Here is a 9,519-nt window from a genome sequence, read left to right as displayed (position 1 = left end):
CAGGCCAGGAGCACAGCCAGTTCCCCGGCCTGTACCTCCTGTTGACTCCTCACTCCCAAGCCACCCTCCGGAACTCAGAGGAACAGCACTTGTGTGGCCCTGGCACTGAGAGAAAGAACCTGGGTGTCAGAGATCCAAGTTCAAGTTCTCTTCCCCCGGTTTGACCTCAGACAAGTGTCGGCACCTCTCTGGGCCTCTGGTTCCCCATTTGAACGATGTAAAGTAGATGGTTTCTGAGAAGAGGCGTGGAGGGATTCCGCCCTCACTGTGGCCAGGCTGTGTGACCGGAGCTGGAGGTCTTGAGAAGGATGCAGTGAAGGAGACACCATAGGCAGGATGGCAGATAGGTGCCCAGGCAGCCCCCCAGGGACAGGACCACACCGAAAGGGGGTGAGGGGGCGAGGAAGATGAGAGAGAAGGCGGCAAGAGCACGGTGATTGATTGGCACTGGAGCTTCAGGGAAAGAGAGATGTGAAGGAGAAGGCTTGGTTCCTGGCATGATGCTGGTGATAACACCCAGGGAGGGAACCAGGGCTGGGGAGCGGCTCTGGCAGGTGGCATTCACATCCAAATCTGGACTCGCTGTGTTTGACGCATGTCTGTAGCAGAGCCTGCAGGCAGCTAGATACGGGGTGGGGGAAGGGGATGTCCCAGGCAGTCCTCACCCCAACCCTGGAAAGGCCATAGCTGTTTTACTCCACAGCCTGTAACGTCCACATCTCGGGGGTTTCCTTAACCCTCACGATGGTGAACGTCTGTTCACTGTGCAAGGACCGGCTCTGCGTCCCCAGGGAAGCATCTTCTGACACACCTCCTCCTCTTTCTGTCCTCTGAGGACTCTCCAGGGCAGCCTCTGGTCAGAGCAGGCAGCACGCTGGCTCCTGTGGGCCCTTTCTGCCCCTTATTAGGCTGCGGGCATCTTGGTCACGCTCATATCCCCAGGGCTAAACACAAGACCTGAGGCAGAGAAGGCGTCCACCAACGCAGGCTTATGAATGAGCGTCTGAGCGGTTGAATCTGTGAAAAAATATGGACCTTCTGTGAATGAGTAAGGGTCCAGGGCTAGCCTCATCGAGGTGACTGCAACCCCATCTGTCTGCTGTGACAACGACCGCAAGTGTCAGTACTCTGCCTCAGTTTCTCTGACTCTCCCAGCTGAGCCCATGGCGGGCACCCTCAACAGTCTCACAGGCCCAGCTCCACCCCAGGCCCTGAGACCCTCCCAGCTCAGGTGGCAAGGACCTCTTTCCCTATTCCCCACCTCGGACATGGGGTGGGGTTTCACTCTACTTAGCCCCACCCCAGGCTCCACCCCGATCACACACTCTTCCTGGAGACTCTACTGGAATCCCTAGTGACGACCTGGATTTTAAAGCTCCTGGAGGGGTCTCACCCCAGATGGGTCCCACCCACTATTTGGAAATCCAGAGCTGACTCTTACCTGAATCACTCAGGGGCCCAGCCCCGCCCAGCCCCACCTCCGGAGTCAGCTTCTCAGTCAGGTGGGAAAGCTCTGGAATCAACCCAACATCTCTTCAGATTCCCCTCCCCATTCCTCATGAGCTTTCAGGGTGACCTGAGGCAGCCAACTGCCCTTCTTGGGCGTCAGTTTCCCCATCTGTAAAATGGAGTTCATAATTCCATTCTTGTAAGAGTTATTGTACCTTACAAGACTCTTGCTCCTTGGAAGGAAAAACAAACCTAGACAGCCTGGCCACATTAAAAAGCAGAGATGTCACTTTGCCAACAAAGGTCCATATAGTCAAAGCTATGGTTTTTCCAGTAGTCATGTATGGATGTGAGAGCTGGACCATAAAGAAGGCTGACCGTCAAAGAATGGATGCTTTTGAATTGTGGTGGTGGAAGACTCTTGAGAGCCCCTTGGACTGCAAGGCGATCAAACCAATCAGTCCCAAAGAAAGTCAACCCTGAATATTCATTGGAAGGACTGATGCTGAAGCTCCAATACTTTGGCCACCTGATGCAAAGAGCCAACTCATTGGAAAAGACCCTGATGCTGGGAAAGATCAAAGGCAGGAGGAGAAGGGGATGACAGAGGATGAGATGGTTAGATAGCATCGCCGACTCAATGGACATGAATTTGAGTAAACTGTAGGAGAAAGTTTACTCCTATAAAGGAGGACAGGAAAGCCTGGCGTGCTGCAGTCAATGAGGTCACAGAGTCAGACACAATTCAGTAACTGAACAACAAAGAGTTACTGTGAAGACAAGACATGATGATGTGTGTGATTCTGAGCCATATTATAGGCATGACCAGCCTCCAGCAGGAACCTTCGTTACCTGCAGGAATTCATGATCTGCTCTCCCTAACATTCCCTACCTGAGCAGGAGGGTTTCATGCAAAACTCTCTGCCTCTTCTTTACCTGCTCAGTGCCAGCCTGGGGTTGGGCATCAGTGGTAACAATAATGATTGTTAATATTTCAAGTCCCTCCTGCGGGCCAGGCAGAGTACCACATATTTCACATGGGCTATCATGTGTCAATTTCCCAACAGCCCTACAAAAAAATGATGACCTTCGTTTTACAGGGAAAGAAACCGAGGCCCAGAAAGCTGACATGGTTTGCCCAAGGTTGCACAACTAGTAAGGGTTAGGTTTCAAGACCCAATCCCAGCCAGTGTTTGGAGTCAGTTAAAAGGAGACAGAAATTGGATGGCATAGAGGCAGGGGGAGGCTAGGCGGTCCAATTTTAGCAGCCGAGTCCAGCTGAAAAGCTAAAAACTGAGAATCACAAAATGTTTTCACATTCCTCTCATCCAAATTTTCACAGCCGCTCCGAAAGGAAAATAGCATTATCCCCATGATGCAAAAGAGGAAACCGAGATGCAAAGATTTCCCTCGATCGTGCAGTGAGGCAGGCATGCTAAGGGGTTTTGGTGTAATGTCTCCTTCATAATTATAACATCTCCCTAAGATCGATTCTCTACTTGTCCCCATGTTCATAAACAGGAAAACTGACCGCTAAAGGCCACAGACTAGTAGCTGGCAGAGCTGGAATCGAAGCCTCCCTGGTCTGTTTGCTGTCAAGCTGACAAGGTAACTCCCTGCTGCACCCCATTCTGGGCTCTCTTGGATCCCAAGTCCTGACTCTTTAAAACAAACATCCCCATCCAGGCAGAGGCAGGGCCAAGAAGGCAGATAAACAAGCAGGAGGTTGGTGAGTGGAGAGTCCTCAGGCTCGTCTGGGGAGTTTCCACTGCAGAGTCCCCTGTCCTACGGACCTCACTACTAGGCAGCTGGCGCCACCTGATGAGTAATCTTCGAGGATCAGACATCAGCTCCTGGGATCTGGGGGCCCAACCACCTGTGATGGAAGAGCTGGAGGGGCTGGGAAAGAGCCGTTGTCTTGTGAAGATACAATAAATGCTCCAGAGGTTGCTGGGCTGCAAAGTGTCAGTCTCTGCATCCCCCTCCTTCTCCATCAGAACTGAAGAAGGAGAAGCAGTTTCCATGATCCTGCTGTGGCAGTGAAGTGCTCTCCTAACTGCTCAGCACCTTCAGTAGTTCTCACGGCCCCAGCCTTTGACCTGGCCGTCAAGTCTCAGCTGAGCAGCAGGATATCATAGAAAGAGCCCTGGAGTGGAGGTCCAGAAGGTGCGGTCCCCAGACAAGTCACTCTTCTCCCTCCTGGACCTCAGTTTCCCAACTTACTAAATAACCTTCCCTGGTGGTCCAGTGATTAAGACTTTGTCTTCCAATGCAGGGGGTGCAGGTTCAAACCCCGGCTGGGGAGCTGGGACCGTACATACTTCACCACCAAAAGGCCAAAACATAAGACAGAAGCCATATTGGAACAAACTCAATAGAGACTTTTTCCACAATGGCTCAAGAAAATATTTTTTAAATAAATAACTAAGCCTGTTGAATTAGATGTGCTGAAGGAGGGAAATGGGGTCTCAGAGTCAGGCGGCACTGGATATGGAATCCGGCTTCCATATTCAATATTGCAGCCAGCCATGTGTCATTTCTGAGGCTCAGTTTCCTCATCTGGAAATAAGGGCCGTAACAATACTTATTTCCTGGGAGCACTGCGAAGATAAGACTGCTCAGCTCAATCCCTTGCACTTGAGAGATACTTGGTAAATGATCGTTACTGGCTGAATTATTATTGGTGTTGTCATTCATTACTGTTCAGTTGCACAGTGTGCAACCCTTTGCGATCCCAAGGACTGCCACAGGCCAGACTTCCCTATCCTTCACCATCTCCCAGTCTTTGCTCAAACTCACGTTCACTGAGTCGGTGATGCCATCCAACCATCTCATCCTCTGTCGTCCCCTCTCCTCCTGCCCTCACTCTTTCCCAGCATCAGGGTCTTTTCCAATGAGTCGGCTCTTTGCATCAAGTGGCCAAAGTATTGGAGCTTCAGCAATTATCAGTATTGGTATGAAATAATTAATATTAATTAATAATTAATAATAATGAGTTTGATTCAATCAGTGTGGTCCTGCATGTGAAGAAAGCTTGTTCTGGACACCAGAAAGAATTTAAGAAAGAATGGTTGCAGGCAGGTGCTCACCTAGGGTACTAGGAATGCATTTGGCTACCTACAGCAAAGCTCCAAACATGGAAGCTTAAACAAACAAATACAAAAAAACAAAAAGAGGATTCTTCCAGAATCTTCTGGTGTAGAGGCGACATCGCCCAGGCCCCTTGGCTGCCGGGGAAGGCCAGGCTCTTTCCATCTTTCTGTTCCATCACTCTCAGAATGTGTGGTGTCCTCCAGTCTGAGTTCCAGCTGAGCTCCACCAGCACCTCCTTCCCCAGAACTGTGCCGCATGACCTCACTTGCTGGCAAAGGAGATGGGGAACTTGAGTTTGGGGGATTAGGCAGGAAGGGACCCCAGGTTGGAAATGGAGATTGGGCCCACTGTGTCTGCCAGATTCAGAGGAGTCTTTCCGGTGTGGGTTGTGGTTTCTGATGTGTGACTTCTCTGGAGAACCCAGGAACAGCTGTGTGCTGCTGACTCCAGAGGTGAGAAGGCCTTGCTAGTCCCAGGAGAGGGCCAGAGACTTGCAGCACCACAGCCGGTCAGAGCCCGGAGCTGCCTGAGCGAAGGTCCAGCCCAGCTCAGCTCAGGGTCAGACTCGGAGGCTCAGAGCAAGGCAAGGGCTTGCCCAAACAGGCCGGGTCTCTTTCCTCTGTGTCCTACGGCTTCGCGTAAAATGACCAACCTGGGAATAAGTCATCTATGGAAGTAGGGCCCCAGTGCAAAGACACCTCTTCCTCCGAAGGTCTGCCTCCAATAAACTGAAAATGCAGGGAGCAAGAATTCACACTTCCAAACAACTCTTCAGGACCGATTCATCACTGGTGTGGAATGTGTGTTCCTGCCTTAGCACCTCAGTTAATAACTCATGGTCATTTGGCCACGTGCAGTTTAGAAAAACATTTTCATCATCTTCTCTTTTGATCCACACATAAACCTTTTGACATAGATGGTTTAGCCCCTGAATAAATCAGGATTATTTCTATGACAAGTGACTCACACTCAACTCCAACTGGTTTTGGCAAAAGAAGTGTTGGTTCCCAGGCTGAAAAACTGGGGACAGGAATGGCTGCACCCATGTTCCAAGTTTCTCCTCTCTCTCTGTATACCCCTGTCTCCATCTCTCTCTCTTTCTCTCTCTCTTTCTAATCTATTTTTCCCTCCTCTAGTTGACTTCACTCTCAGGCAGATGCTCCCCAAGCTCTGGGGCAGCTCCAGGCTTACAGGGTCCTAGTGACCCAATCCCAAATGAAAAGAGGATGTCTCTTTCCTGGATACTTCTGGTTGCTCCAGCTCAGCTCCCATGCCCATCCCTGAACCAAATGCTGTGGGCAGGAGGATGGGATGTCCTGATTCTTACCGGCCAGTCCTAGAGCAGGTGCCCATGTGAACTGAGAAGGAGAGAGGGACACTCCCCAGAAGAAAATTATGTACAAAAGAGGGAAGGGACGCAGGACAGGCAGAGGCAACCAATATCCACCAGCATTCCGCTTCCCCATCTGCCAAACGAGAAAGCCAAGGCTCAGAGCAGTAAGTGGGTTTTACCTGAAACCTCAGAGCTGGCAAGAGAGGCTCTCTTGCCTTTGGCCATGAGCCTGGATGGAGAGAAGAAGGAAAGGTTATGGGGATGAAAAGTCCCCTGCCTTTCTGGAGCCTGGCAGGCTTCAGAGCCGACCAGAGTGGGAGGGAAAAGGATATGGACGGGATGCTGGAATCCAAAGCTGCTTCTCCTCGATACTTCCTGGTGTGTTCTTGAACAGGAAAGGATATTTGTGTTTGCTGAACAACCAGAGCATGTCAGATACATCTGGGCACTTCGCAGACCATGTTTGCCAGAGTTGAGGCTCACAGAGATGAAGCAACTTCAGTCGAAGTCACAAAGTCTTGGAATCGCAGCGCTGGGACTCAATCCAGGTCGGGAATGACTCCAAAGCCAGCACTGTTTTCTTGAGTGGTTTCTCAATGGGGCTCCATTGACCTTTTGTGTAGGATTTTTCCCCCACACAGGGCAGGAAGTTTAGCTGGCTAATAGTAAGCTCAGTCATGGCAGCAACCAAAAATTGTTCAGTGCATTTCTAACCTCCCCTCCACCTCCAGGAGATTACATCGGCCTCTGGCTGAGAACCATAACACCACACTGACCAAGCCTGGGGCTTTTCTGTCGCCTCAGGACTGGACACAGAGAAAGTACTTAGTAAACGTCTGATGAATGAATGAATGAAATATTCTGGAGTCAAATAAGAGTAGGTGTGAAACCCAGCTCTACCACTTCCTAGCCATATGGTGTTAAGCCAGTGACTTAACCCTTCTGTGCCTCGGTTTCCTCATGTGCAAGATGGGGAGAACACTAGCACCATATTTATAGGGTTGTTATGAGGATTCAACGAGTTAATTCTTAGAAAATGCTTAGGTCATTGCCTGACATTTAAGCTCTGTAATCAGTGTTTCTTAAATAAATGAACCCGATAAATGTGTCAATGAATGAATGACTACTGCTCATACGCACACACACAATCAGGATGCAGTGTGCAAACACTTGCATATTTGTTATCTCATTTGATTGTCTCCCTTACCCTTAAAGGAAGGTTATGCACATTTTACAGATGAAAAACCTCGCTCAAGAGTTGGGGTGATTTGGCTAGAGTCTCCCAGTTGTTAACCGCAGCTCCAGAATTTCAAACTCTGGCTTCTCTGACTTTTCCATCCCCTGCAAATACGTGGCATTTTGACACCACGAATGATGCGTGAGGGCTCTTCCAAGGGCCTGGACAGGGAATGGCCATCCTGATTCCCCGGCAATAAAGAACCAATTTCTCATCCATCCCACCTAGGGCTCTCTCACGGGGCTTCCCTTGCTCTGTGGGGTGTGTGTAGATGTGTGTGCGCGTGCGCACATGCGCATGTGAGTCACCAATGGGTTGGGATCGAGGAGGCCCAGCCCTGCGGCCAGGACCACAGGACCACAAGAAAGAGCTGAGCGGTGAGTGGGAACTGGCCAGCCGTCTGCCCACAGGCCCCCACTCTGAGGTGAGAAGCCCTGGCTCTAGAGACACCTCAGAGCCCCCAAGCCTAAGCCCTTAGGACAAGAACTAGGTGTCTCCCAGGGTACCTGGGACCCAGCACACAGGGCCAGACTCCCTGCTCTGTGATTCCCTTCAGGTGCACTGCATCCATCCCACAAACCCTCATGAGATGGCATCTTGGCAAACCTCCAGACGGTCTGCTGGAGACTTCCACTTTTAGGGAGCTCTCAGAGGATGGGTGAGCCTCCGAGGAGTAGAAGACAGAGGATGTGGTACTCCTGGGGATGCACACACATTCACACAATGAGGGTCCCTTCTTCCCAGGCCAAGATTTAAGTCACAGCTGTAGTGGGCCTCCGCCACAGTGGAAGCATAGAGCGGCAGAAAAACGGAGAAACTCTGATGGCCCACACCTCAGCCCCCTCCCCTCAGCAGCTCTCTCCTTGCTGGTATCTCAGGCCGCCTCCTTTCCCTGGAAGCATAATTTAGATTATGCTGGATCAAGACTCCTCCTCACTCCTGTCCACTGGGACTCTCCAACTTTCTTATCCAGACCAACCCAACCTATTTCAGCTCAACCCACCTCAGTTCTCCTAAATTCAACTCATCCACCCAACTCAACTTCTTTCCACCCAACCCACCCAAATCTGGCCCTGCCAAATGCAACCAAACTCCACTCCACTCAGCCGCAAGCAACCCATCTCCACACAACCCAACTCAGCTTAACTCAACTAAATTCCATTCAAGGAACATCGGCTCAACTCAGGGCCACTCAGCCAAACTGCGCTCCATTCAATCCAACCAAACTAAATTTTGTTCAACCAACTCACCCCAGCACGACATAACACAACTCTATTCCACCCAAACCAAACTCAATACACTCAACCCAGCTCAATTCAGCCCAACTAAACCCATCCCTACCCAGCTCTGTTCTTGTTTTGCTTTCCCCCCTTCTGCCAGACACTAAATACTTGCTTCCTAATCCTGCCCTTTTGGCAGATTCCCTGTCCTTCCCCAAACAGTGAGACACCGAGTCAGTACCTGACCTAAAAAGAAGATGGGGAACGTTTCCTTTGGATTTTCCACCTCCTTTCTTTCCTCCCAACACTAACCATGTCCCTTCACTGATAACAAGCTTCACTCATCTCTGACTTCCCACCACTTGCCCTTACCCTTTCATGAAAGCCCAAGGCCACGAAGCCTCAGAGGCCTCAGCCTACGGGGCCTCTCATCTCTGCATACATTACCCCCAGGGAGGTGGGTCTGGGGGACATTTAGATTGGGCAGCCGGGAGGGTCCCAGCCCCAGAGGAAATTTGATGGGCAGAAGTAGGACCACCAGACCTGAGCACCTTGCAGGCAAAAAGGATCTGGCTTTTGCAGAGCCCCAGGGGGCAGAAGGCTCTGCGACTGGCTTCCCTGCCGCATCCACCTGGCCCTTTTCCACTCCTGGAAGGCCCTGCCTTCCTTTCCCTGCCTTACCGCTCAGTCCTCACTCATCTCTATCTCTTCCTCTCTCTTGGTCATTATCTCCGTGTGTGAGTGGCCCTGTTGCTTCTTCTCCATCTTGGACACTCTCTTCCTCTTTTGCTCTCTCACGTGGTTAATCTTCTTCTTGCCGACCCTCCTCCCATCTCTGTCTCTGTCTCTGGTACAATCAGCTTCATGTTCGATGCTCTGGCTGGGGAGTTCACTTCTCCCTCCCTCTCCTCTGCCTCTTTCTGATGGGGAAACCCACAGTCACCCAGGGACGGCCTGGGAACCTCTCTGGCTGCAGAGTCAGGCCTGAGGCCACCTGCGCCTGCGCTGAATCTACTTCCCTCAGAAGGAAGGAAAGCACAACTCTACACCCTAGAACCTAGAAGGGGCTTTCGGCCCATCTTCCCATTTTATGAATGGGAAAACGGAGCCCCAGAGGCTGCAGGGGCAAAGCCTAAGATCATTCAGAGGTAACAGAGTGAGAACGAGGCCCTCCTGAGCTGGAGACC

The sequence above is a fragment of the Budorcas taxicolor genome, chromosome 11, assembly GCF_023091745.1.
Source record: "Budorcas taxicolor isolate Tak-1 chromosome 11, Takin1.1, whole genome shotgun sequence".
Lineage (NCBI taxonomy): Eukaryota > Metazoa > Chordata > Mammalia > Artiodactyla > Bovidae > Budorcas > Budorcas taxicolor.
The sequence above is the reverse complement of the archived record's forward strand: the minus strand, read 5'-3'. Positions refer to the sequence as shown.